Source organism: Leopardus geoffroyi, chromosome A2, assembly GCF_018350155.1.
Source record: "Leopardus geoffroyi isolate Oge1 chromosome A2, O.geoffroyi_Oge1_pat1.0, whole genome shotgun sequence".
NCBI lineage: Eukaryota > Metazoa > Chordata > Mammalia > Carnivora > Felidae > Leopardus > Leopardus geoffroyi.
The window spans coordinates 120,266,891-120,289,032 of NC_059331.1; the positions used below are offsets into that span (position 1 = coordinate 120,266,891).

Here is a 22,142-nt window from a genome sequence, read left to right on the forward strand (position 1 = left end):
AGTATGAAAAAGAAATAAATGTCAGTATAGATCTACTGCATATAGGATTTTTTAAACCTTTGGTATATTTCTTTCCATAGCGAGGGTTTTATATGTATGTGTGCCTATATGCACACACACACATTTTTGTGCACGTGTGTGCATATACGTGCGTCTGCACATGTCTGTATCTGTAATCAATACACATATGTGGAAACCACAGACAAAGCAAATGGGAAAGAGGTAGGGTGAAAAGATCCGCTGAGAGGGGCGCCTGGGTGGCGCAGTCGGTTAAGCGTCCGACTTCAGCCAGGTCACGATCTCGCGGTCCGTGAGTTCGAGCCCCGCGTCAGGCTCTGGGCTGATGGCTCGGAGCCTGGAGCCTGCTTCCGATTCTGTGTCTCCCTCTCTCTCTGCCCCTCCCCCGTTCATGCTCTGTCTCTCTCTGTCCCAAAAATAAATAAACGTTGAAAAAAAAAAATTAAAAAAAAAAAAAGATCCGCTGAGGCCCTGCAAGGTAACTGTTCGGATTCCAAAATCTCTTTGGTCTCATCAGGGGTAGAAAGTGAATCTGGTTAAAGGAAGTGTCACATGTCAGTCCCTCCATTTTCCTAAGACTCACATCCCGGTAACATTTTGCAGTTTTTTGTATATGGGTCCCACACATTTTGTGGTGAGTTTAATTATATGTGTGCTTTTTAAATTTTTTTTTTTTTTTTACACTTATTTACTTTTGAGAGACAGAGAGAGACAGAGTGTGAGCAGGGGAGGGGCAGAGAGAGAGGGAGACACAGACCGAAGCAGGCTCCAGGCCCCGAGCTGTCAGCACAGAGCCCGATGCGGGGCTCAAACCCACGAACTGTGAGATCATGACCTGAGCTGAAGCCGGAAGCTCCACCCACTGAGCCACCCAGGCACCCCTCACTTTCATTACCCTTAAATCAATGCCTATATGTGATCCTTGGCGGGATTAAAGAAAAGGTAAGCCAACAGAGAAATAAAGAAAATTTACCTTTTCCATTAACTCTTGTTTTCCTGGTCACATGCTTTTTCCTTTCCCCTTCCTATGGATCAGTCTTATGTCTTATTGGAGGACAGGACCAGCAGGCATGGAGAATAACGACCGTGAGGCTACAAAGCAGCTAAATCTTCCTAAATTATATAATGCTTCTAATTTACCAGGGTCCCTATTTTGACATATGGAACTAACTCACAATGTTAAATAACACCTAATTTCCTTTAAATTACATAAGACGCATATCTGATGCAAGAAATCGAGGACATTAATAAGCACAAATTAAAAAAAAAATCCAAATTACCCAGAATTTTTGCACTGACAGTGTGGAGCCTGCTTGGGATTTCTCTTTCCCTCTCTCTCGTCCCCTCTCTGGCTTGCTGTCTCTCTAAAAGAGTAAATAAATAAACATTAAAAAAAAAGTGTTTGTAGATTATTAGATATACCATAAAGTACTTTACTAATCTCCCACTCTTGCACATGTAGGCTGTTTCCAATTCCATGCTATCATACATAGGGATATGATATACATATTTTACATCTTTATACACATTTCTGATAAATTTCTTGAAGTAGAATTACTGAGTCAGAAGGCATGCGTAGTTTTAAAACCTTTTACCATAGTACATAGCCCATAATATGTGTATCAACAAAGCCCATACCTTATGATCTCTTGAAACCTTTTCTAACTTTATTATTCAATAATTTTCTTTTCTAAAGTTTGTTTATTTGTTTGTTTATTTATTTATGTAATCTCTACACCCAGCGTGGGGCTTGAACTCACAACCCCAAGAGCAAGAGTTGTAAGCTCTTCCTACTGAGCCAGCCATATATCCCATTGTTCTATAATTTTCTTAATCTAATATGGGAGTATCATGGTTCTTGTAGGATTAGCATAAACCACATAAGTACATAGATAGATTCCTTATTGACTCTATATCTTTTTATTTTAAATGTTTATTTATTGACTTTTGAGAGAGAGAGAGAGAGAGAGAGAGAGTGCACACAAGTGGGGAAGGACATAGAGAGGGAGACACAGAATCCAAAGCAGGCTTCAGGCTCTGAGCCATCAGCACAGAGCCTGACACGGGGCTCAAACCCAGGAACCGTGAGATCATGACTTGAGCTGAAGTCAGAAGTTTAACCGACTGAGCCACCCAGGTGCCCCAACTCTGTATCTAGTAGCCCTGAAAACTTCACACTTTTGAAAACAAAACAAAGCCCTTTTAGTTTTGTTTTGTTTTGTTTTGTTTTGTTTTTTTTTTTTTTTTTTTTTTTTAGTTTATTTATTTATTTTGAGAGACAGAAAGAGAGAGAGCATGCTTGGGAAGGGTAGAGAGAGAATCCCAAGCAGGCTGTCAGCACAGAGCCCACGATGGGGCCCAGTCTCGCAAACTGAGAGATCATGACCTGAGACAAAATCAAGAGTTGGATGCTTAACTGCCTGAGCCACCCAGGCGCCCCAAGAGCTAGATCTAAATAAATAATATATTTTTCCATACTTAATGATCCATAGGGACAAACTTGTAGAGATTGATTTTGTTTTAGATTTTAAAACTTATAACTGCTATTAATCACCAGTCTTAATATATTATTCTAGCATGTCTTTAGACTCAAGAAGGCTTTTTGTCTATAAATCCACCCTACATAGCTATTTTATTTGGAAGAGAGGATAATGCAGACGACAAATGACTCATTGTTCCTGGAGCAAAGTAACATCATTCTGGAACAAAAGGAAAAAGAAAAATAGTAACAAACGTTGCTGTAATACTTTTGAATTTGGATTTATTTGATTCCTCAACACTGTTCTAACTTTCTGTTTTATTCCATTCCTCTAGACACATCTTTAACGATAAAAAAGAATGTTTGAAATCTTACATATGGGCTCAGATATTTAACAACTTAAGACCTTGTGACTGCATTCAATTATACTGCTCTGTAAGAGATTAGAAAATATGAAATCGCCATAACACGGCTCCCATAGGGTTTTCTGCAAAGTTTCAAATTCCACATCCATCATAATGTTTATTGATTACCTTCTCTGTGCTACTTGTGGTGCTAGGTGTCAGAGATAATGCAGTGAACCAGACACTGTCCCTGACCTCATAGAGCATAGAGCTCGCAATTAAAAACCATATAGACTCCAACGGAAATAATGGAATTAAGAAGCAAATACCCAGGAGCCAGGGTGGCTCAGTGGGTTGAGCATCCGACCCTTAATTCCGGCTCAGGTCATGATCTCGCAGCGCATGAGACTGAGCCCCACGTTAGGCTCTGTGCTGAAAGTGTGGAGCCTGCTTGGGATTCTCTCTCCCTCTCTCTGTGCCCCTCTCCTCCTCCCCTCAAAATAAAGAAAAATAATAAACATTTTTTAAAAAGGAGAAAATACCCAAATTTCTATGTGATCTCCGCCCCCCCCCCCATCTGTGATAACCCCACCCCACCCCACCCCACCCCAGCCCCTCCGTATCCTCCTCAGATGTTAAACAACCTCTCTGAGATCCTTTCCCTTTTGAACAGTAAAGGGCCCGGTACTGGCCGAACTTTCAAGAAAGCTCAAAAAGGTGATTTGCCAGATTGAATCACAACTGAAATGCATCCATTTTTTATAGCAGAAAACAGAAGAAGCATGAATAACAAACATACTTCCTTTAATTGATATCAACTATATTCTTAGTCGCTCTCCAGGTGGTTAACACCTCCCCCTTTTCATACATACACACAGAAATCATCTGAAAAGCTCAGCTATTAGCAAACAGGACTGTTGTCAGTGACCGTGGCCCCCGAGAGGTCAGCAGAGGCTTCCAGGGCAAGCTGGAGGGCGGCAGTCACCTATCCCTGGGCCCCGCAGCACAGCAAGGGTCCCATCACCCCCTACATCCAACCTCTCCCACCTTGCTACCTTTTCCTCCCCAAAAGGTTTTCTGCAACCAATCTGATATTAATGTTGCCCAGGAAGTAATAAAATGTGAACTTTAGCAGAAAACAAAGCCTGAAGTTAAAGGGATAGCTCTAAATGAGCAACCTAAGGCACTGGTGAGCGTATAGAATGTTTGAGCAGAACAAAAGGAAACTAGTAACAAACATTTCAGGGGGTGGGTGCAGGCATCAGGCCACAGCAGGGAGAGCCGGGATTTTGGATGGCAAAGCACACCTGGGTTCAAATATTTCCTGAGCGTCAGCTTCCTCAAGTACAAAATGGGAATTATGGCATCTGTTTTACGAAAACAACTATTTTATCTCTATGGAGTGGGGATGAGGCATGATAACGTCTGTAAAGGACAGGAGCACTGTAAGTGCGCAGTAAATATTGGCTATTTAAGTCCTTGAAGTCAGAGAGCAGAGGTGGTCGTGAATCTTGCACGTAGACACTCGCTCAATCACTTTCCCCTTCTGTAAAATGGGTTACTCACGACAGAGTTCTCAGGCTGAGTCTGAACTCCAGATATCTGGAATATAAATGGGAGAACTGGGAGGAAGCATGGGAAAAGCAGACGGATTTTTTGTTTAACTTCAGTTTATTTTTATAGAGTAAAACAGTGGTTCTGAAGCTTTGAATTCGCATTAGAATCACCCAGAAAGCTCCCCCTTTGTATGTTAATTTATTCAGCAAGTATTAACTGTAAACACACTGTGAACCACATACATTCTTTCCTCAGGAATTTATTTATTTGTTTGTTTATTTATTTATTTATTTATTTATTTATTTATTTATTTATTGTTTTCAGAGAGAGAGAATCCTAAGCAGGTTCTATGGAGCCTGAAGCAGGGCTCCATCCCAAGACCCTGGGATCATGACCAGAGCTGAAATCAAGACTCGATGCTCAACCTACCGAGGCACCCAGGTGTCCCAGGAAACTTGTTTTTAAATGCAAAGTCTGGGGCCCATTCCTAAGAAATTCTGATTCAGAAGATCTTGGGCAGGGATGTGTACAGGGAATCTGTAGTTTTGAAAGCACCCTGGCCCTTCTGAGTCAGGACAGCTTGTGGGCAAACTCTGAGAAAGTCGGCTGGAGAAAGTGTGCCTAGATTTCCGCTCTGAGAATACGTTGTTTGGGGAAAATCTCTTTAATGGGCTTTTCGGTGATTCAAGGGAAAAGCAAACGTCCTTTAAAAAAAAAAAAAAAAAAGTTTGTTTATTTTGAGACAGAGAGAAACAGAGAGCCCGGGAGGGGCAGAAAGAGAAGGAGAGAGAGAGAATCTCAAGCAGGCTCTGTGTTGTCAGCACAGAGCCCAACTCAGGGCTCAAACCCACAAACCATGAGATCGTGACCTGAATCAAAGTCAAGTGTTGGATGCTTAACCGACTGAGCCACCCAGGTGCCCCTCAAACCTCCTTTTCGGAAGTGGAAAGCCTTAAGACAAAGCTAAAACGATCAGCAAAGTAAAATAAAAGGCCATTTCATTGTGAGTGAGATATGATCTTGGCAGATTGTTTTTCAAGAAACGCTCCTTTGTTCTTAATATAGATTTAGACTACTATAAATTTGGACATAATTTTGCTTCCCAAAGACTTACTAGTTACGCTGGGAGAGCTGGTGCAGAGGTGGGCAAGAGAAGCAAGACCAAGGAGTCTAGATTTTCTTTGCAGATGGAAAGCCAGCAAAGGGGTGGGACCAGAAGTATCAAAGCCCAGGGCTCTTGGTTTGATACGTGCCTCTCTTTGGTGTTACTTCAGACCAAACTGAAAGAGGACTTCAACTACCTTCCTTTTTTTAAAAGCAGGCTCCACGCCCAACGTGGGGCTCAAACTCACGACCCCAAGATCAAGAGTCACATGCTCCACTGACTGAGCCAGCCAGGCAACCCTTAGCTACCTCCATTTTGACCTCAAACTTTCTAATGAAGTTCTTTCTTTCCAGCTTACCTCTTTTTTTTTTTTTTTTTTAATTTTTTTTTTTTTTTTCAACGTTTATTTATTTTTGGGACAGAGAGAGACAGAGCATGAACGGGGGAGGGGCAGAGAGAGGGAGACACAGAATCGGAAACAGGCTCCAGGCTCTGAGCCATCAGCCCAGAGCCCGACGCGGGGCTCGAACTCACGGACCGCGAGATCGTGACCTGGCTGAAGTCGGACGCTTAACCGACTGCGCCACCCAGGCGCCCCTCCAGCTTACCTCTTAACTCAGGCAAAAGACGCCGTGGGCAAAGCCTACCCTGATAGGAACCAAGCCACCCTCTCAAGCAATAAGGACTGTCCTTGAGCCACCAAGGCCCTGGGACTGCCTCCAAGACAATGATGGACTTGACCATCACTGCTTACCTACACTACACACTGACCTTTGGCCCACATCATCCTTATATAAACAGGGAAGTATTTTGGGCACTTTGGAGACAGGCTTTGAGATGCCAATCTGCTGCCTTCCTGGTTGGCCTCACTGAAATAAATTCCTTTCTTGTTTTACCTCCCCTCATCTCTCTGCCTTTGGATTTTGTCAGTGGCGAGAGGCCAAACTTGGTCGGTTTGGGCCCCCTGGAGCCAGGTGGTCTTGTACCCCTGTGTCTGGCTACAAATGAGGGGGTTTACGCAAAAGGCCAGCGCTCCTTCCCAGCACCTGGCAGGATTCGCTTTGGACCCGGAAAGAGCTGATGGTTTAATCCCTCTTGAGGGCACAGCTGATGGTCTGTCCCCCTTCTCCCCATAGAAATTCCCTTTTTTATGTTGGAGTGGCTCGGTACAAATTTTTAATAGTCCTCTTGAAGAGCTTATGTGAGCAGTTTGAACTCTAAGATTTTTTTTTTTTTAACATTTATTTATTATTGAGAGACAGAGAGACAAAGAGAGTGAGCAGGGGAGGGGTAGAGAGAGGGGGAGACAGAATCTGAAGTAGGCTCCAGGCTCTGAGATGTCAGCACAGAGCCCGATGCGGGGCTCGAACTCACAAACTGCGAGATCATGACCTGAGCCGAAGTCGGTCGCTTAACCGACTGAGCCACCCAGGTGCCCCAGATATTATTTTTTAAAATTCTGCTTTTTCCAGCTAAAAACATTGGCTTCACCAGAAGTCTAAGTAGAAATTGCCTGATCAGTTTTGATGAACATGAGAATTGTTTGTAGTAGCAATTACTTGTTTGGCATCCATATAGCAATCTGCTTGCACTCGTTAAGCAAGCTCAAGCCCCTCACCATCTTATTTTAATTTAAGAAAAAAAAAATTCTATTATAGATGTAATACCTGCTCCTAATGAAAATTTAGAAAGTAACGTTAGGATAAATAAAGACGGTATAAATAAATAACGTTAGGATAAAAAAAATCGTCAATAGTCTCACAAATACATTGTGATGTATTTTCCTTTCAATGTATACATTCTTACATCGTGGCAATTACATGGTCTACATAAAATTGCATATACTGATTTCTTAAAAATCTGTTTTTAAAATATCTGCTGACTCTATGAAGCAGGAAAAAAGTATCACTTAGAAGTTCACTGACCAGACATACTATCCCTCACCATAATCTCTGGGTGCATTTCCTTATAATTCCTTTCCATACATTTTTTTTTTCTTAAGCATAATTGCAATTATGTTGGGCTAAAGATTTGTTAATGAGGAAATGTCACAGATCCTGTGCTAAAGAGGGTAAACAGATCAGATCTGCTACTTGGTGGCCTAGCAGTCTTTCCCAATTAAACCTCAATGACTCAGGACTCTCAGTGTGACTTTTAAAGATATAGGAAAATCATTATTCATGTTCCAAGGCAGAAAGGCGGAACGAAAAAAAAAAGAAAATAGGGCCATTATGTTGCACTATGTCGTTCTGCTTGGGTGTGGGGGAAGCATCTTTTAAAAATAATTCTCCTGGTTCAGGTTCTTAACCGAGAGCCCAGTGTAGCCATTGTCGGCAACTGCTTGAAGAGAACCCTATTCGTTACCGTTGTCAGTGGCCACGAAACAGGCAGAAGATTTCCTCTGAAGGATATGGCTCCGTAAGCCCATTTCTTGGCACAGGGAAGTGGACAGGGGAGCCACAGGAGAGGCTGTGGGCGAGAAAGTGTGGTAGGACCCCCAGCTGGAGCCCTTGAATTCAGGTCCTGACTTGAGTAGATGAGGGATCCTTAGGCCTTTTAGCTACAACTTCCTCTTTCTGGAGTTCTTAACTTTCATCTATAACGTGGTCATCTGAATTTACTTTTTAGAATGTACTGAGGTGGGATACAGGGATTCCTCACGTTCTGAGAGGTCACATACTTGAGAATGATATATATATATATAATTTCATATATGAGGTAGGAAACAAAGGCAAAAGAAAAAAATTAATTTCCTTACCACTTATGACCCATTGGCAAGTCCTTGAAATAGGCAGAGTGACCTTCCTTGTGGAACCCAGCTCCCTGGATGTTAATACTTTGCTAAGAGCAAAAGGCAACCTTAGCTTAATGGATCCTGACTTCCAGGATCCTGTAAGTCTACTTTAATGTATAAAAATTCCTTCAGGAAGTTCCTTTATCTCTACCCCCCCCCCCGCAAGATATATGTTGGCAATCATCTTCGAAGCATACATCTAAAGGGTCTCATGATTAAGGTTTTATTAGACAGTGATAAATGACCATTTCTTAACAACAGCTAGCCCCCTCAAGGTCCTGGAAACCTTGCCCCCAAAATTCCTTAGAGGCTTAACGCTATCCCTGACCCTCTCTTGATTCCCCCCTCTCCCCCCACCCCTGCCCTGCCAAACTGGAAAGTATATAATCAGTCACCAGTCACAACCCCAGGGTAGCTCTTTCTATCCACGGGTCTTGTCCCTGTGCTTTAATAAAAACAGCTTTTTGCACCAAAGACGTCTCAAGAATTCTTTCTTGACCATTTGCTCCAAACCCCACCATTTCCACCTCAATATATATATATATATGAAATTCTGGCATCATGATCCTTTTCCTAAAGTCTGTAGACACATCTTCCTTGTCTTCTAGAATTACTATTATAGGGGTCAAGTTTAACATAAGCCTGATTTGTATCTTTTTGTAGGTAACCTTTCGTTGTCTCTGCTTGGATTGCTCTTTACTTTTAATTTAATAATTTTTCTAGAATATGTATGAGAGAGATCTATTTTTGTAAACCCCCCAGATATATTTCCCCTTTGTGTCATCCAGTTTGGGGTTTTTTTTCCCCCCTTTCTCCTGTAGTCCTTCCACCACTGCTGGACGGTGGGTCCTATTGCCCGGGGAGGGAGCGGCCAGGATTAAAGAAGTTTCTAGAGTACAGGAGAAGATGCTGTTGGCAGAAACAAGTGGGTCTTGACTAATTTGAAAGAACGTAGTAGAAGCTACTCCACGGCCTGGAGGTGGAGACCGATGCACATACACACGCTGAGAATGCTCTCCCCCAAACACCTGCATGGCTCACTTCCTCACTTCCTTCAGGACTCTGCTCACATGTCACCTCCTCAGAGAGGCCCCCTCCCTCCCTGCAGTCAGATCAATCTGTCCCCACTGTTCCCTCTTGCCCTGCGTTCCCATCCCCCTTACCCTGCTTTGTCTTTCTCCACAGCACCTAGCCCACCTGCCATAACTTCTATGCTGTCTCGAAGCCTCTTTTCTAGTTCTGCCTTGCTGGGCTGCACTAGAGACATTTCTTGCGTGTTTGTCACTCTGAATGGACAGAACGCAAGAAAAACTTGAGACTTCCCTGTTCCCTCTCTAGTACTTTCTTGTGGGGGGCACCCCTCCCAAGGTGCCCTGTCACTCTCATCTCTCTTACCTCTTGCTGAGTTGCTCTCTTGGAGTCTCTAAGGGGACATGAAACCGATATACCGTCCACAACAAGAGCTTATTTTTGCTCACCCCAGTTCCCCTCGTTTCTAGAACAGTCCTTGGCATGGCACATAACAGGCACACAATACAGAACTGTCAAGTAAATATATGAATATATCTCACGGACAAGTTTGAAAGAAGAGAGTTCGTTTGGAAATGGGATACTTTAAGAGAGACAGTTCCCAAAAGCCATGGTTGTAAAAAAGGAGAGAGTTCCTTTAGTTCTGCTTGGCCTATGACTTGTATTTGTGGGTTGGGTGGTGGTGAAGGTCTGAGTGCATTTCTACCTGGAGGGACGACCTCTAGAAAGGGACAACTTTCTAGAGACACATACTGGGAAGACCTACCAGGTTCTGGCAGTCTTTGTTTTCGGCATAAATTTCATTCAGTATTTTTTAAAATTTTTTTTTCTTTTTTTCAACGTTTTATTTATTTTTGGGACAGAGAGAGACACAGCATGAATGGGGGAGGGGCAGAGAGAGAGGGAGACACAGAATCGGAAACAGGCTCCAGGTTCTGAGCCATCAGCCCAGAGCCCGACGCGGGGCTCGAACTCACGGACCGCGAGATCGTGACCTGGCTGAAGTCGGACGCTTAACCGACTGCGCCACCCAGGCGCCCCTCATTCAGTATTTTTTTTGTCTCCTGCGTCTTCATGTGAATTTTAGCCGGAAAGTGGACAAAACTGTTTCAGGGTTAATACCCAGATTTGCCATCTCAAACTGGCCACGTAGTTACACTTTCAAGTTACGTAACATGCACTTCATAGAAAATGTAAAACTAAACTACAGATAGCTTATTTCATCCCCTAAAGGGCAGGCAAGAGACCGCAAGTCTACGTTAGGTAGAATAGCTTAAAAGAGTATATTGTTATTGTTTCCAAGTACAAATACTTTTTGCTAATTTGTATTGGCCACATTCACTGTTCTCATTTGCTGTACATTAGTGAGTTTTTACTGTTTTAGAGAAGCCTAAATGATGAAAACATTTGGACACAGGCTGTTCATAGGTTTTATCCATTCATAAAAGGCAAGGAGTAAAGATGAAAAGAAAAGTAACATCAAAACCCACAGAAACAAGTAAAATGTACTTAATTGAATCTTTGGCAGTTTATTGATGCTGAGGCTTTCTCCCCCCCTTGAAAATATATAAAATTTCCCTTTTATCTTCTCTCAAGCATGCCAGAATAAATTAGTGACTGCATAATTAATACCCAGGTATTTTGTGATATTTTGATAATGGGCTCCCCCTCTTCTAATCTCATTTTATATTTCAGACCACACACTCTCAGTTTGTTGATAATGCATTTGGTTGCAGCCGGAGATATTTCCAGGTCTAAAGCCAGGTTCACATTTTTGCTTTGAAGAGACAGAAATTCCAAACAAATACAGATGGTCAGACCATAAACTTAATTAAAATTTCTGCTTTGCTGGATGTTACATTAAATATGGCCATAATGCCAAGAGAAATACACGAAAAATCCATTTGTATCCACATCCTGCCGCTTCTACGTCGCATAAAATAACAGAATGCTAAGAAGTATGTGTTTGTGTATACGTGTGTGAGAGCATGTGTGTGTTAATCCTGTTCTCTCTTTTGGCTTGGCCGTCATGCTAGTCATGTTTTGACCAATAAAAGATGGGTTTTAATTAAAATCTGGGATTGGCCAGCTGTACATCTGTCAACTTTTCTTCTATAAATTCTCAAGCACTAATTTAGGTACTTTCTGAAGTACTTTGACTTTCTTTTTTTTTTTTTTTTTTTGCAAAGCCGGAACATTTGCATCTTTCCTATTTATTTATTTAGAGGTATATAGAGATAATTACTCATTTCCAGGAGGGTAATAAGGGTCATTCATAGGAAGGTAAAACAGCTTTCTTATAGAATTTGAAGCAGAGGAAGGGACTTGCCCTGCCATTTGTAGGTGAAGACTCCATCCTGGAGAGGACCGGTAGAACAAATAGACCAGTATGCCTAGAACATGCCAAGCCCAGTGCAGGCTGGGCACAGAGGGCTGAAGGGACAGCTAGGAATCCATCTGATAGGCCTGGTTGACCCTGTAGTAGGACACCAGTCAGTTGCCACCAGGTGTCTTCGGCCAGCTTCCTCCAGAAAGATGAGCCTGAGACCAGGGCCTACGCGCGGGGACTTTATTGGCGAGTGTGATCCCGGACGGGGGCAGAGATGCAAACTGGGGAATAAGGATATGTTTCAAACTGGCCACCACGATGGTCAACTGGCTCCTCTATCCCACGGGATCTTCCGCGGAGTCCCATGAAATGCATCTTAGGAACTTCCATCATGGGCTGAATTGTGTCCTCCCCAAATTCATGGGTGGAAGGCCTACCCCCAGCATTTCAGAATGTGGCTGCATTTGAGAGAGGGTCATTAAAGAAGCGATTATGTTAAAAGGAGGCTGTTAGGGTGGGCCTTAATCCAGTCCGACCGGCGTCCTTTCAAGAGTTAATTTGGACACACAGAGAGCTATCAGGGATTCGCACACATAGAGGAAAGGCCATGTGAGGACACAGCGAGAAGGTGGCCGTCCACAAACCAAGGAAAGAGGTCGCCGAAGAAACCAATCCTTCCTACACCTTGATTTTGGCCTCCTGGCCTCTGGAGTCGTGAAACAATAAATTCTGTTGTTCAAGCCCCTCAGTCCGCGGTGCTTTGTCATGGCAACCCTAGCGGATGAACATATCCTCTGACAAGGGAGAAGAAAGGGTCAAAGTTTTGACTGTCGGAGGGTCCCGTGCCAGCCCTTCTGGGTTGCATACGTTTAGTTAGGTGCCAAGCAGCTTCCCTTGGAGTCTCAGGCACTGGGGGCAGCAGAGATGACCTTAGGGGAGGTGTGACAGGGGCACAGGTGGGTTTAAGGCCGGGCCTTGGTAGATAGCAGACGTGAGAAGCAGGTTGGAGCCTGTGAGGGACTGGGCCGCAGGGTGTGCAAGGGAAGGATGGGAGGGTGGCCGGAAGGAGAGCTAGAGGAGGCTGAGAGGAGGGAAGGCAGAGCTGAAGTGATGTGTGATACAGGGGGTGTGATACCAATGATGAGGGACAATGAGGGCGGGCACCGGGCCCCCTATACCTTCTGACACCTCACATGACATATGTACTTCACATCAACTATCTTGCCTGAAACCAGCACCCCTCCCGGATGTAAGCAACGTTTTTAACCCTATTTTACAGATGACGAAACTGAGGCAGACAGAGGTGCAGGAACTTGTCATGAGAGCTGCTAGCCACTAGTGGAGCTCAAGGTCAACTGAACCTGGCTCCCAAGCTTACGTTCTCGCTCGCGTCTCTCCGCTTTCTCTTCTTGATGCTCTGATTGCAACCGTTTCAGAAAAGAGAAATTTGAACAGATGCTTTAGTTTGTCTGAATTTCATACAGAAGTTATTTCTTTGAGAATCTATAAGGTATTCTACGCAGAACATGACCACGAGGAGGTCAGGGTAGCCCAGTGGTTACACAGTCAGACTACAGAGCCAAGAGGCACATGTTCACATCCCAGCTCTTCTACCCGCCAGCTGGGCGACTTTGGGAAAGTCACTCAACCTCTCTGTGCCTTACTTTAAACGCATCAGTGATTAAACACAGCACCCACCTCCTGAAGTTGTTGGAAGGATTATTTGATACACATAAAGTGCTTCATGTCCTATGTTTTTTTTATTATTATGATGTTTAAAAATGTTCACCAGATAGGACTTCTTGCAATAACTCTTATCCGTGAAAATTATTATTGAACATCACATGCGCATCTCTGAAATTTCGCAACACGTCAGTTGCTCTGTAACCTAAGGGACAGATTTTTAAGAAGTAGTCGAGTGTCAGCTGTGAAACATCACATTGCCAGCATCGTAAATGAAGTCACCATTTGGCAAATAATTCCTTGGCAGGGGCGGTTCTCACCAACAGGGAAAATGAAAAAATAAAATTAAATAAAATCCCCACCGTGATCTGTCAAGCATTTCAGACACATGGCTCGGCGGCTTTTCCAGCTGCAAAGCTCGTTTTCCTCCCATCTTAGAACTCGGAGGGCTGAGCTACGCAGAGGAGGTGACCTGTTCAGTAAATCCTGTTTTGTTTGTTTGTTTTTGTTTTCTGTGGCTGTCCTTTCTCTGCAGGTGAGGCTGTTTTCCACGGGGAGAAGACAACCACATTACTCAAACGCAGACACGGTCTCTGGCTTAGAGGCCGTTCATTTCTTATCTGGTTGCTTTAACTTAATGTGAGGAACCCGGCTGAATGATTGCGATGGTTGTTCTTATCTCATTTCCTCCCTTTCGAGGGTGGAGAGAGCAAGTTTCCTCATCTGTGAAATGAAGGGGTTGGACCAGATATCCTCCAAGGTCCTTTTGGCTCTGGCACATTTTTGTGGCTTTGGGTTCGCTTCTTCTTGGGTATTGTTCTTTGTTTTCCAGTGCACTGAATAAGGCCCACACAGCTCTACATGTTTATTGCAGTCGGGGCTGCCGGAAAGCAAAAGGCAAGGTCTTACATTTCAGCAAGGCCTTACAATTTATTTATTTTTTTAAGTTTCTGTATTTGTTTTTGAGAGAGAGCATGCACAGGCAGGGGAGGGGCAGAGAGAGAGGGGAAGAGAGAATCCCAAGCAGGCCCCACACTGACAGCGTGGAGTCCATCATGGGGCTTGAACCCATGACCCATGAGATCATGACACGAGAGGAGAAATGAAGAGGCAGACGCTTAACCAACTGACCCACCCAGGTGCCTGGCAAGGCCCTACAATTTATAACATGCCTTCACATATGCGTCCTTTATAAAATCTTTGCAAAAATCAGAAAGGACTTTTGGATGAGATTGAGACCCGGGGGAAGTTAAATGCCTTGTCCAAGCTCACATAGCTTGTAGGAAGCAGGGCCTTGCAACAAGCCTTTCTGTCAGCTCAACGGTGTCCACAGTCTGCCACGGTGCCTCACAACCCAAGAGGACACGATGACATTATAAGGATTCTCAGTTCCTTTAGAGTGGACTCTGTTTGTTCTGCTTAGCTCGTGTGTATGGCCCTGAACCAGTCATTATGGCCAGGGGAGAGGAAAGCTTCTGATTTGCCCAAACCTGGTCATAGCATCTTAGAAGTTGGGAAGGAATCAGCTCCCCCGGAACCGCTGAAAATGGGAGTCGGCAAATCAAGGGAGCCAGTCAGCAGATGAAGACAATATGTGGCACACGGAAAAATAAGAAAATCCCTCTTATCTGCAGAGAAAGCATTTCCCCTAAGAATAGACTTCAAAAATAAGTTCAGAAATGGGGTGCCTGGGTGGCGCAGTCGGTTGAGCGTCCGACTTCAGCCAGGTCACGATCTCGCGGTCGTGAGTTCGAGCCCCGCATCGGGCTCTGGGCTGATGGCTCGGAGCCTGGAGCCTGTTTCCGATTCTGTGTCTCCCTCTCTCTCTGCCCCTCCCCCGTTCATGCTCTGTCTCTCTCTGTCCCCAAAATAAATAAACGTTGAAAAAAAAATTAAAAAAAAAAAAAAAAGTTCAGAAACGTTTCATTTTCTATTTTGTCTTAATCGAATTTAATTTTTGCCAAAGCAGTCTTCCCTTGAACTGATATTGGCGAACCGAAGACTAACTCTCGGGTGGTGGAGGAAACGTAACAACAAAAGCTCAATCATTTCAAGTACCGGGATTTCTGGAAATCCATATCCAGTTAGTGTGTTTGGATCCCAGCTCAAGTGAGACAAACTCATTCTTCTCTGGGACATGCAATAAGAATTTGGAGCTCTCCCAATCGGGTCAAACCAACAAACATTTCTGGGACGTCTTACACACAGGGGGCCCAAGGTATAGAGAGGTGATTTGGGCAGCCATGTTTCCTGCTTTTTCAATCTGACCCCATCATCTAGTTTTCTGTTTCTTGCCCTGTGATTTCCAGATTTTATACCTGGGAGACCTTGTGCTTTTGGGGTGTATGTCATTCAAGTCCCCTTTGACTTCAAGGAGGTGCTCAAAGGGTTGTTTTTTAAAAAACTGCTTTTGGATTATATTCTGTTGACCAAAACTTTCCCCTCAGTTGTCATGGTAACTTTCATATTGCAAGAGGCTAGATGTTAGCCTAGAGGTTTGACAAGCAGATGACTTCCAGACAGGAGCTGATTTAGGACTTCTGGGCTGAGACACAGGGCTTTTACTGTCCTAGAAACTAGTTTACATAATTTGTAAATCATTTGGATTCAAATAAGCTAACCTCTGAATGAAGTATGAACTGTCCCTTCAAGGTACTACTCAATTTGTTCATTTATATTCTTCAAGTTTCAACTAGTAGCTGACTAGTTAGCCCTTGGATGCAAGGAAAGGAAAAGTTGGCGTGTGTGTAAGTTGCACGTTTTGCAATATTGAGCAATTTTCACAAATGCATGGAGTTTGATACAAATTATTTGTATAGGCAGCTGGATGAATATCAAACACTACAATTGCAAAATTGTTATTTTTATGAAAATATTTTAAAAGCTTTCGTCAAGGGCATCTGGGTGGCTGAGTTGGTCGAGCATCCGACTCGATTTCGCCTCAGGTCATGATCCCAGGGGTGAGGGATCAATCCCCATGGCAGGCTACACGCTGAGCAGGGGGCCTGCTTAAGATTCTCTCTTTCTCTCCCTCTGCCCCTCTCTCCTGCTCACTCTCTCTCTAAAAATAAATGAATGAATAAATAAAATAAATAAGCAAGCTTTCATCAAAGTAAAAAAAATTAAATATACTTTTGAGCTTTAGTTACTTTTCATGAAAAATTTTGATATTATTGGGTGCCTAGGGATTCAGTCAGTTAAATGTCTGACTCGGTTTCTGCTCAGGTCACGATTTCATGGTTTCATGAGTTTGAGTCCTGCATTGGGCTCTGCACAGGCAGCACGGAGCCTGCTTGGGATTCTCTCCCTCTTCCTCTCTCTCTGCCCCTTGCCCACTTGCGCTATCTCTGTCTCTCTCAAAATAAACTTAAAAAATTTTTTTGATATTATTAATAATAAGTGTCAGTTCCTATAGATCAGTAGATCATTTTGAATACTTAGAAGAAAAATGATATTTTTGGAAATATATAAAAATCTCCTATATTAATATGTAATGATTTATATTTTTCGGAAAAATATATTCAGATTGTGGATACTTTGAATGCATTACATTTTATATTCCTAATCCTTTAGATTATTACTATCTATAGGACATAATTGATGTCAGATTATTGATAACAACCTCGTTAAGAGATTTTACTGACATGAAGGCAATATTGTTATCCAAATAAATATATAATAAAATGATATAGGTCTTTATCTTATCACAGTGCATCAGGACAAAACTCACACGTGCACCACAGTAACGAATTTAGTTGTCTTTGATATTTTTTGAGGTTTCCATCATCAAAAAATCCCTGTGTAAAAACACAGCTTTACACATACGTTACAGACATTGTAAAGATATATTGTCAAGGCATGGGAATAAGATACAGTTTATCAAAGTCGGTAGCTTGATTCACAAATGTGAAAAGTTCAAACACTGGCATGTGGACCTACCGTGTTCTTGCACCCCAGCCCCCATAGATGTAAGCTGGGCCAGCACATACACTCAGGTCTCCCCTGGGCACCAACCCTCAGGTTTAGTCACTTGAGGAAGTTGGTAACCACTGGACCTCTCCCCTGGGAACACACATTTGTCCCTCTATTTAGTCAGTAATCTGTGGGGTGAGACATTGTACAGTGTTTTAGAATCCATTGATAGCTTTCGTCAAATCAGTTATTAATTTAGGGACCAGAAAAAGATGATTTTTCCAATGCTATCTATTCCATTTATTAGATGGAATTCTTCCGTAACAAAGAGCGTTCCTTCCTTCCTTGATATCCTTTGCCCCTTTTCATTTTAATTAAAAAATTTTTTGAAACGTACCATCGAGGCAACCACAAAAATCAACACCCTTCAGATCTCTTGTTGTGGGGGGTGTAACTGACTGACGGCCCAGTTGCTGCCTTTTGGATTCTTTTGTTTGGTTGGTTGGTTTTGTTTTTAAGTAAACTCTATCTATACCCAGGGGGGCTTGAACCTACAACTCTGAGATCATGAATTGACCCAGAGATCACAAATCACATGCTCTACCGAATCAGACGCGCCACTGCTCTACCCACTGAGTCAATGAGGCCCCCTTTTATTTTTATTACCTTCATCAGTTTTTGTTTGTTTGTTCATTTTAACAGTCTTGAGGTCTCCCCTTTTTTTTTTTCCCACATTTATCATGCCACGAATTCATAGGGAATGGATTCCAGTAGCTAAGGCTCCTTTCCATTGCTTCTCAGGGTCCAGCAGGCTAGAGCTTCGGTTGAACCGAAGTACCTTCCTCTTCGGCTTCCTTCTTTCTCTGATCATGTTCCTTCACACACTTCCGGAAACTATCACGGCTCTCGGAGGGCTTGCTATGCTCGATACTTACATTAGTTCTCTTGGCAAGAATCTTGCCTTTAGATTGTTTGTTTCTAACGATGCCAACATCATGCTGGGTGACACTACAGACATCCAGTTTTGTCATGGGAAGATTTGTGGGCTGTTCTGTTTTGAACAGTGTCCATTCCCTTGATGTCTACAACGTCACCTTTCTTGTAGATTCGCGTGCATATAGCCAAAAGAACAAACTCCCTGTTTTCTAAAAGGCCTAGCGAATATAGCCGGTGCCTGTCCTCTTTCCCTTTGTGTTGGGCATTGTTTATTTATTTTTGAGAGAGAGAGAGAGAGAGAGAGAGAGAGAGAGGCAGAGAGACGCTTAATCCACTGAGCCACCCAGGCGCCCCCAAGGTATTGCCTTTTAAAAGCACCTATAAAGTTCTGCCAAAGTCATGCTTCTCAGGTGACTGGCATGGCAAGGACCCCGTTCCTGTAAGATGGAGACTCCTTGATGGGTGACCTTGGCTCCTCACTGGTCCGTCTAAAACTTTCTTAGAACTGTACTGCAGTCCAAGGCTGCTCCTACCCACCCCTGCTTCCTCCCCCTTCTTTTTCCCTAGTGCCAGACCTGCATCATGGTCCCTTCTAGGCATTTCCCTAATACATTTCTTGAATGTTTAACCCCATCCTGGATTCTTAGAGCTAACGCAATCATAAAAACAAGTTTATAAAACACACATATACGCCTTATATAATAATAAAAATGTGTGACTCTGCCATCCAGGCTAAGGAATAGAAAATTGCCTGTAACCCTCCTTCCTCTCCTTCACTACAAAGCGAACCACTGTCCTCAATTTTGTGTAATCATTCCTTCCCTTTTCTTTATTGTTTAATCAATGATCTACGTATTCCCAAGCACGTCGTTAATTTTTTTCTGTTCTGGAATTCTATATAAAAGGAATTCAACTTCAGGTATTCTCTGACTTTATTACTCAACAGTCCATCAACACAACATTCAGGTGTGTACAACCATAGTTAAAGTCAGGTGACTTTGATATTTGTCTGGTTTTGACTGTATGTTTTATTCCTTTGCAGTAGTAAGTTACATATTCTGGACACTAATCTTTTGCCAATCATATGTGTTGCAAAGATCTTATCATTTGGGGCTTGACTTTTCACTTTCTTTGTGATATGTTTGATGAACAGAAGTAATCACAGATACCTATCTTTTCCTATACTGTGTCTTATTTAATAGATTCTTTCCTATTTTAAGACCTTAAAAGATATTCCTCTGCATTGGCTATGAAAAGTTATAATTTGCTTTTTATATTTTAATCTTTTATGTACTGAAATTGATTTCTAATATGGCATGAAATAGAAATCCAATTTCACTGTTTTTTTTTTTTTTTCCTTTTTTTGAGAGAGAGAGGGAGAGTGTGAGTGGGGAAGGGGCAGAGAGTGTGAAAGAGAGAAAATCCCAAGCAGGCTCCGCACAGACCGTGGGACTCACGAACTCGTGAGATTCTGTGCTGAGCTGAAACAAAGAATCTGAGGCTTAACTGACTGAGCCACCCAGGCGCCCCCTAACTTAATTTTTTTAATTGAAATATAATTTAGATCAGTAAAATTCACCTTTTACAGTCCTATGAGTTTTGATAAATGCAATTGTATAACCATCACACTGTCAAGCTATACAACTATTCCTTCACTCCCAGAAAGTCCCTTTATGCCCATCTGTAATCAACCTCTTCCTCTATCTCAATTCCTGGAAACCACTGATCTATTTTCTGTCCCTATAGTTTTACCTTTTTCTATTAGGTCTTATAAATGGAATCACACAGTATATAGCATTTTTTTTAGGCTTATTTATTTTGAGAGAGAGAGACAGAGGGGAGGGGCAGAGAGAAAGGGAGAGAGAGAATCCCAAGCAGGCTCCATGCTGTCAGCGCAGAGCCCAACGTGGGGCTCAATGTCACTAACCATGAGATCATGACCTGAGCCGAAATCAAGAGTTGGAGGCTTAACCAACTGAGCCACGCAGGTGCCCCAGTATGTGGCATTTTGAGTATGGCTTCCTCCACTCTGTAAAATGCATTTGAGACTCATCCGTGTTGTGTGAATCAGTAGCTCCTTTCTTTATTGCCGAATAGTATTTCAATGAGTGGCTGTACCATTGTGTGTCTATCCTCCATCCATTAAAAGATATTTGGGCTTTTTCCAGTTTTTGCTGATTTCCACCAGCAGTATAGGAAGACTGTGTCTTCTGCCTCCTCACCAGCTTACCAGCTGATATTGTCTTTCAAAAAACCATTCTAACGTGTGTTTGTGTGTTTAGCGTATCTCATAGTGGTTTTGATCTGTGTTTCCCTTAGGACTCAGGATGGTAAGCACCTTTTCATGTGCTTATTTCCCATCTGTGTCTCTTCTGGGAAGGAATGTTTGCAGTTTAACCCTTGAGTTGCTTGTATTATTATTGGATTGTAACAGTTCTTTACATATTCTTAAGGACCTTTATGAGAAGGTGGTTTACAAATACTTTTTCCCAGTGTGTGCCTCACATTTTCATTTTCTTAATCATATTATTTGAAGAGATGTTTCTAATTTCATAAAGTCTATTGGATTATGTTTTTTTTTTTTTTTTTTTTTTTAATTTTTTTTTCAACGTTTATTTATTTTTGGGACAGAGAGAGACACGGAGCATGAACGGGGGAGGGGCAGAGAGAGAGGGAGACACAGAATCAGAAACAGGCTCCAGGCTCTGAGCCATCAGCCCAGAGCCCGACGCGGGGCTCGAACTCCCGGACCGCGAGATCGTGACCTGGCTGAAGTCGGACGCTTAACCGACTGCGCCACCCAGGCGCCCCTGGATTATGTTTTTTTTAAGGATCGTGCTTTTTGCACCCTAAGAATTCTTTGCCTAACCTGAAGTTACAAAATTTCCCCCCCTTCTATAAGTTTTAAAGTCTTAGCTTTTACCTTAGGTCTATGATTCATTAAACAGCTTAACTTTTTTATATGCTAAAAGGTTAAACAAGTTATTATTTAAATTTTGTTAATGTTTATTTATTTTTGAGAAAGAGAGAGAGAGAGAGCATGAATAGGGAAGGGGCAGAGAGAGAGGGAGACACAGAATCTGAAGCAGGCACCAGGCTCCGAGCTGTCAGCACAGAGCCCGACACGGGGCTCGAACTCACTAACTGCAAGATCATGACCTGAACCAAAGTTGGACGCTTAACAGACTGAGCCACCCAGGCACCCCTCAAACAAATTAGTTTTAACAATAAAATATTACCATTCTGATGTTTCCATCTCATAGAAAATTACATGGTTACATTTCAGCTACTTGATTCAAGCTTCTTCCATGTTGGTATTTTTTTTTTTTAATGTTTATTTTTGAAAGAGAGAGAGAGACACACAGAGTACGAGCAGGGGAGGGGCAGAGAGAGAGGGAGACACAGAATCCGAAGCAGGCTCCAGGCTCTGAGCTGTTAGCACAGAGCCCCAGGCAGGTCTTGAACCCATGAACCATGAGCTCATGACCTGAACTGAAGTCAGACGCTTAACGACTAAGTCACCCCAATGTTGGTATTTTCTCCCACTTGCCATTATGAACTTTCTTCTTCTTCTTTTTTTTTTTTTTTTTTTAAAGTAAGGTGTACACCTAACATAGGGCTTTAACCCATGACCCTGACACTAAGAGGGGCACCCGGGTGGCTCAGTTGGTGGAGCATCCAACTCCTGATTTCAGCTTAGGTCAAGATCCCGGAGTCGTGGGATCAAGCCCTACACTGGGCTACACAATGAGTGTGGAGCCTGCTTAAGATTCTCTCTCTCCCTCTGCCTCTGCCCCTCTCCCCCACTCCTCATACTCTCTCTTTCTCTCTCTCTCAAAAAAAAAAGGGGGAGTCACATGCTTTACCAACTGAGCCCATCAGGCACCCCTTAACTTTCTTTTTTAAACAGAATATATGAAGTCCAAATCAAACAATCTACCATTGAGCCAATTTTC

General features: G+C 42.8%; 1 pseudogene; it reads right to left on the bottom strand.

Moving 5' to 3' along the window:
• Positions 1–17,988: 17,988 nt before the first annotated feature.
• On the bottom strand, positions 17,989–18,452 carry LOC123607660 (annotated as a pseudogene).
• Positions 18,453–22,142: the final 3,690 nt, after the last annotated feature.